The following is an 8,155-nucleotide window of genomic DNA, read 5'->3' on the forward strand; positions in this document are numbered from 1 at the left end:
ATACACAGATAGACAGGTGACCTGATAGACACAGAGAGATTGTAGGTACTGATTGTTGAAGGGCATTTGCTACAGAGACATCAATCAGAAGATGGCACTGAGATCGAGCAGGCATTTCCTGCCTGCAAGGACAGCATGTGTAGAACATAACCTGAGCTATACCACTGCTCTTCATATCAATTAGAGACCAATTATACAGCCATGTCCTACTAATTACACTGCGTTGCCACTATGTCTTCCCCCAGTACAAGTGTGTGTTCTCTGCTGTGTGTCTGTGGTGGTGTTCATCAAGATAAATAAATAAACTTGCTGCCTGCCAAGGAGAAGCATCTTTAATCTGATTTTCAGCACTGTAAGATTGTATTTTGGAAGGCAAAGAAAAGAGAAGAAAAAGAGAGAGAAAAAAAGTTGTTTCCTGCTTTTCCTTTTGGTGGTGCTGGTGTAACATCTATTGCTTTGCCCCTTGCAATGAAATCTAGTGAAATGTGGGAGGCACTGCTCTCATTTGATCAGTAAAAAAATAACCCCCAAAAAGGATAAGAAATCTGTGCATGTATGTATATATGTGTATGTGTGTATTTGATTTTTATTTTCAAGGTAGACAAAGAGTGATTAATATTCTCAGGCATTTTTCAGAGGCTTTTGAGCCAGAATGTCCTGGACTACTTAATAAGTCAGGTTTTATTTGGCTCGATCGGGGAGCGTGATGAATTATGAAATAAAGCAAGCACTCCATGCTTTTTGCAGTTTTATTTCTCTGTGGTTTACATAATTCACTCAGAACATTTGCAACTTTCCTGACAGGTTAATGCTGTTGGGTTCAAAGCGAAGACACTGAGGAAATACGCAGAAAGACAAGACAGCAGGGGAGAAACAGACGTAATGATGAGAGGAGGAGTGAACTGAGAACAAAGGAGGAGAGAGAATTTGAGATGTCATAAAATAGTTTCACACTGACCCTGAGTTGTGAACAGTAATGTGTGATGAACTTTGTATCTTTCTCTTTCTCCCTGCTTGCTCACCACCAGCTTTCTGTAGCCCTGAAATATTCTGATACAGTCCAAATCACAGTTTGACCACTGCAGTGTGGTGACCTCCTCTGCATTGTCATCAGTGTAAGTGGACACTCTTTGAAAATGGAAAACTCAGGAAATTTTATGTCCAGCAGCTCAGCAATCTCAGAAAAGCAGACAGAAGGAGGGAGGTGGGGAGAAGGGGGAGTACACCTTGTGTCCTTCAGTCTTCCTTCTTGCCAGGACCCAGTTCATCTCGCCTGTAGAATTTGCAATGAGCCATTGCTCTTTGTGACTGACATCCCACCCAGGCTGCCTTGCTGATTACATTTGTTCAGCAGAACAGAGTGTGAAAGAGATGGACAGAAAGGGGCCTGCATCAGGGAAAAACAATTTCTTGATTTTCCTGTACTTCCACATCCATTTGATTTGAGAGTGCAGGTGTTTGTATTGCATAGTAGAGCTTTCTCTGCTGTTTCTGGGACCAACTTTGTGTTTTTGTCTTTGACTTGAGACTTGTGAGTCCCAGCAGGTGCCATATCTGTCTGCCAGTACCCTTGTTCATAAGTGGTGTCGTCTCGGACATCTCAGTCCAGACAATGAAGCTGTAGTCCCATTCTTGTCACTCTATTCATCCCTGGCCAACTGTAGCTGCTCCCTTCGCTTATCTCTATGTGACCAAGGAAATTAAATTACAAATATAATCACTTGGCGCAAGTTCTTTTAGCAGTGTGCCTCTGCTTTGCATTTAGAGTGTGCTTGCTTTGGAGACACGTTGTGTGAAGTTACTTATTGGCCTATTTACGATAATGGACTCTGCTCTACTAGAGGAGTCACACACACCTTTTCACAATGACTGTGAATGGCATGAGGAAGTGAAGCGAGAGGAGGCTGAAGAAAAAGAGTATAAGAGAGATGGTTGCAGCCATCTTGGAAAGAGAACTTTGCATGCATGAATAATCTAATAGCCATAACTCACTCACTCACGTCATGCTAACATTGTGGCTCTAGAGATGGATGGCCTGCCAGTTGGTTGGTTCACAGAATCCTAAAGACTTCAGGGATTCTCTGACAGCTGATTTAGTGCCATCAGGTCACTCCTGTGAAATATCTTGTATATACTCCTTCAGAATCAAAATCTGAACAAATTTTGATCAGATATCCATGGTTCCAACCACCAATGGATGGATTGCTATGAATTTGATGCAGACATTCATGTCTGAATGAACTGTAACATCGGTTATCCTCTCACTTTTCATCTGGAACCATCATCAGTTCAATAATTAAAATGGTCCCATTCTTTGATTTATGACTAAATGCATGCAAAACTGTCCATTCACCCATTTCATTTTCTTTACCACTTTATCCATGCAAGATGATGTGGGGGCTGGAGCCTGTCCCAGCTGACCACTAGCAAGAGGCTGGGTACATCCTGAAAATGTTGCCAATCAATCACAGGGCTGACACTCAGACACAGACAATCACACACTGACATCTAGGGGCAATGTAGAGTAGCCAATTAAGCTAATCTGCATCTTTTTGGGATTGTGGGAGAAAACCGGAGCACCCATGCACCCTTTGAATACCCATTTAGCCACAAGTAGAACATGCAAACTCCACAAAGAAGGGCCCAGATCCAGACTGAAACCCAGAACCCTCGTACTGTGAGACGACAGTGCTAACCACTGCACCACCCTGCCACCCCCTGGAAAACTAATGTAAATCCAAATCTTAGCATGTTAACATGGGGAACTAAGACTGTGAATATGGTAAAAACTGCTAAATGTCAGCATTCTAAAGTTAGCATTTAGTTTTAATTTAAGTTAATTTCAGTTACTTTATTAATCCCAAGCTGGGAAATGACTTCTCTGCATTTAACCCACCACTGATTGAAACACACACACATGCAACATGCAACATGCAGTGAAACACACAGGAGCAGTGGGCTGCATCAAGCGCCTGGAGAGCATATATTGAGGGTTAAGTGCCTTGCTTGAGGGCACATCAGGCTGGTAATGGGGGGTGGGGACATTATCACTCCACCACACTCACTTTCAAAGTTCAAAGCACAGCTAAGCTGGCATAACTGTAGAATCTGATTTTGTTTCTGAATATACCATGCTAGAATATTTTGTTTTAATAAATGTGTCACTGTCATGTTCCTAAGTGTCCAAAATCCTCAATTTTTTGCTTACTATAGAGTAAAGTAAATGAGTGATTGAGGGAGTGGTTTTGGACTCAGCATCATTCACTCACTTAGTGATGCCAAATGCCATAATGTAGCTCAAATTCAGGCATCAAGCTCAAACATATTCCACACGTTAGACCATCTGACTGAATAAATAGTGTGTGTGTGTGCTTTCCGTCCCCATCTCCATCTCTTCTGCAGGTCTTTGACAAAAGGGTAGTGTGTGTACATTAGAATGATGTGCCTCCCACGGGAGCCGAAAAGGGAAAGTTGGTAAAGGAAGAGTGAGGGGAGTATGAATAGAAGAATAGCATTTTTTATCACTGTTATTATGAGAAGGCCATCGCAGGCCTCCCTTGCCTCTGCCATTATTCTCCATTCAGTTGGGAATTCATTTGCTTATGCACAGTCTGTTACAATTGCTTGTACATGCAGACCAGAAAATGCAAAACTGTATCAATGCCTTTGGTCCCAAAGCACTCGCCAAAACAGGTAGATAGTGTATTTATTTGTGGTGCCTATGTATTCCATGCTAGTTAGTCTCCCTCTTCCCTCCAGCTACAGACAGTCCCTTCCTGAGGTGTCTCTGTGTTCTCCTGTGGTGAACAAGCGCCCCTGAGTTAGGTTCAACTGCTCGATTCTTTCTAACTGTTGTCCAATTCACAGAGTACATGTGACTGTGAATTCTGAAAAGAGACAGCAGTTTCCAAACCAGTGTTCTCAAACAATTACTGCATATGTCTGCTTCTGAGCTCATGAGGTGGTAAAAAAAAAAATGGCTCGGCTGCATCATGTTAATCATTGCAGTGACTGGTTGATGAATGCACCACTATCTAGGCTCTGGCTCCAATAGGAGCTTTTCTCTCCAAGTGGACTGGCTGCCAAATGACAACAATCTCCCTCTCCAAGCCCCCACCTATCCAGAGCATCCTTAACAGCCCCTTCTTTCACCTCCTATAATTACTGTACTCTATAAGTCGGGTTTAAGACCAGTCACTCTAAATCAGTCTTGAATCGTTGTGTGTTACTGTGTCCATTGTTCCCTTGTCTGGGCTCTGGCAGAGCTAGTGCAGAAAAGGGCACGGTGTCCTGGCATTTCCTGTAATGGACTTTGTAGTTAAAAGACAGGGAAATAATAAGCAGATCTACGGGTGGGAAAAGAGCTTTTTGTGTTTGGTGGGAAGTTAAGACCAGGGACAGTTGGGGGTTAGAGTTGACAGACAACAGCACTGCTCTTTTCACACTCCTTGACACATAATAGGACCAATTTTTCTCTCTACATCTTTCCCTAGTGGCCATGATTTGCTCATTACATTGATGGAGGGGGGCTGAGGGAGGGAGTGAGGAAGAGAAAGGCTTAGGATGACCAGTCAGGAGACAAATTGTGTGAAATTTGGTAGTACTTAGAATTCACTCTTGTTTCATTCAAGAACTGTATGGGTGTGAACTACTTATGAAGGTGTTTAACAACTTGCCAAGAAATCTTCCCTTTAAGGATGCTGAATGTTTGAAATCTCAGGGAGTTGTTTGCAAGGTACTATTCCTCAGCTGACAGACCTTCTGTGCAAACCAGCGCCAGACAGTATAGGAAAAAAGGACTAATACGTGGTTAAACACAACACAAATCCAGTGAGTGGATGTTTGTGTGACTGAAGGTCCTCTGGCATCAAGGGGACTGCTCCTCAATCAGGGAAATCTACATTTAATTAACACAGAATTAAAGAGAATGTTATTTTGATTAAAGACACCGGTCTTGATTCCCCACTCTACTCTAGAGCTCCTGAATCCAGCTCAGGATTTAATTTCATTCGGTTTACTGCGAGTGCTGGATCAACTTCCATCTGGATTGTCTGCTCAGAAGCACATCTTGCTTTTTGCAGGACTATACTGTAAACTCCATCGCAATCACCCTATGTATTCATTGCAATCTCCTCATGTTCTTGACCTTCATGTGGCTCGTCTTACTATTGTAATAGGATTAGTTGTTTTTAAAAGGCTCTTAAAATGGACATTGGCTGTTTCTGCAGCTTAAGTTGTTCTCCATATTGTCTAACTCACCAGAACAGAAGAGATGAATGGAACCAGTCCAAAACCAAAATAACTCATGCATTGCCTCAGGGAGAGTTATAATGCAAAACTTGGAACGAATTAATGCCGCCCCAAGACTAGACTATCCAATAAAATGAATATTTGGAAAGCTGGACATGGAAAATATTGTGGTGTCAGGCTGTCAGTAGCTTGTGGAGGGTGTTATTTGTAGACGCTGCAATGTTGTGGTGTGTTTCTGCTCTCTGTTAAATCTCCATCAGTCGAGATGAACCAAAAACAAATGCAGCCGAGTCATACAGGGTCACAGAAGGTCTCAAGACAGCATCGCTTAACTCAGCTGAACCCCTGGCTGTCAGTGTGTGATTATAAGCACGCTAACCTGTGGTACAGAGGGAGGGAGAGCCAGTAATTAATCACCTCATTGAAATAATCACATAATTGATTATTAACAAAAGCTGAGGTGAGGGTGAGAGGAGAGGGGAGAGACGATAGGAAACAAGATTCTGAGTCGGAGAGACAAGGCGAGATGAATGAGGAGGAGATTTGAGTAGTGGGGTAAGGGGTTTGTTCTGGCAGGTAGCTCTGACGAATAGCTTTGCACTGAAGTCTACCCCTTTGAGTATTAATCTGTCCGATCATGTCTCCAGATGAGGAATGGAAGAGGTGGACAGTGGGAGGCAACTGACTGGGTCAGGCTGAAGAAGTTGCGGAATGTACTATGAAAATGCAATCAAAAATTAGCATACTGAAAGCTTAATATATTGCATAACACTCAGTGGAAATATTAGAGCGAAATGCCCTCGTTACCCTGAATACAATCACAAAGATGCCTACATTCTTCATGACATTTAGAAATATCATGCTGCAGTTTTTGGTCAGTCTATTCAAATGTGAACGATGCTGACATTTTATTTCCTGTGAGAAAGATACCGATGCTGTGGTGGAATTCATTCATTGCACATTCCTGCTATTGACACTTTCCCTTAAGCTGCTGTGTGACTTGAGCTGTCAGAGGGTCTTTGTTAGACCTTCTGCTTGCATAGTTCTGCCTGGAAGGCTTGATCTCTTCCCTCCTTTCCTTGTCACAGCCTGCAATCAGCCTTAAGCCCATTTGTGTTGTCCACTGTGAACTAAGCCTGTTATCCTGTGCAACTCCTTTATACAAGATCACTACTATATTCCCCTTCTCTATCTTTCACCTCTTATACTTTCCCTCTTATTCTCTTTCTCTGTCTCTTTGTTTCACACACACACACTCCAAAAAAATAAGAATTCTTTAGTTTCTCAAGGAAGGATTAATAGAACTACCTTATATTTATTTAGTCTTGTTCCCAAGTGTCTTATACACACCAGCAGGGACTCAAATTTTACAGACACACGGCCCCTCTCAACCCCCTTCTCTCTCCACCTCCTCTCTCCCCAAACACATGTATTGCCTGTGCCATGTTACCACTCATCCCTCCAACTGCACACACCTGCAACATGCAACATGCTCACACACACACACACACATACATTGTTCACTGATGTTGTTTGGATTCATCATATGAGAAAAAACATCCCCTCCCAGTGGAAGGTGTCAGTTCACTGGTGCATTGCAAACTCCTGTATGTCCTCCTAAACTGTAGCCTCCAGTCCCGCAGGACCTGCTCCTCACATTCATAACACTCCGCTGCACGCCAGGTGGCTGTCTCCACAAGTTCTCTCCCCCATAAATCAGACTGTCTTTGAGTTAATCAATAACAAGTCAATTAGCAGGTTTGAGAGATGAGGGTCTCAGGGGGTCACTGCTTGTTTGTCAGGCAGACATCTGCAGCTCCTTCTCTGTCTGCCATGGCGCTAGGTGTGTCGTTTACCTTGGAAACATGTGGATAGCTGACTATCATAAATCTAAATAGCAGCTATAAATAGGCTTGGAACATCTTGGTACAATTCATCATTTGCTTGTTCTATGTAATGTATCAAGCATTGTATACTTCAAATCTCCCAGCTGTGTCTGATGGATTTGAGTAGGGCTGTAAAACAGCACTTGCCACACTGTAGCATTTGCCACTATTTGCTCTTTAGCATTTCTTGTGCATAAGCATGCTAGTCACAAAAAAAGAATTAAAAAACAAATGAATACTATTGCTGTTTAAGGTCACACTTGACCATATGCACCAAATATTTGCTGAGAGACCTGCCAGTATCCATTCTGCTCCCCTGTTAAGCTGACAAGAGTGGGAGAGACCCAACTGTTGTTTGGTGCCCACTGACTGTGTATCTAATGACTTGGCTGGCAAATACAACACAACAGCAACAGGCTCCTGTGGCGAATACACCAGATTAATCCCCTGGATAATTACAAACAAGAATGATCTTGGGCAAATACTCCCCGTACCTACTGAGACATGACATCAAATGATGCTGTCTAATTACAACTCATTCTGAATGGTAACAGAGAGGCAGCATTTAGAGAAATGAAGGAAATGTGCTTGTATAGACAGAGGAGCTACAGATGTATACCACAGCTACAATCACATAGGCTATGCAACACACTTGCACTTTCCTCAGAATAAGAAATGTTGCTAACATATTTTTTAGCTTATATGACCTATGGATAAACAGCTCAGGAGGTGGCTATGGCCTCTGTGCTTGTCTGTACTTTGCTGTATGTTGCGTTGAGAATAGCTGCTAATAGCAGCTAATTGGTATTCAGCCTAATATGACTCACTCGTGTTGCTGACTTTTGTCATTTTGATTCACAGCAGTCACCACCTGAAATTCTGGTGCAAACACTGAGAGACAATGGCAAGGGGAAATGCAGTAATTAGAATGACATTGTGTTATTATCATTGTTGCTATTATTTTCTGTTTCTACATTGACTCCTGGTCTTTTAAAATTCTGATTCAGTTTCAGTTTCTC

The sequence above is a fragment of the Scatophagus argus genome, chromosome 7, assembly GCF_020382885.2.
Source record: "Scatophagus argus isolate fScaArg1 chromosome 7, fScaArg1.pri, whole genome shotgun sequence".
In the NCBI taxonomy this organism is placed as follows: Eukaryota; Metazoa; Chordata; class Actinopteri; family Scatophagidae; genus Scatophagus; species Scatophagus argus.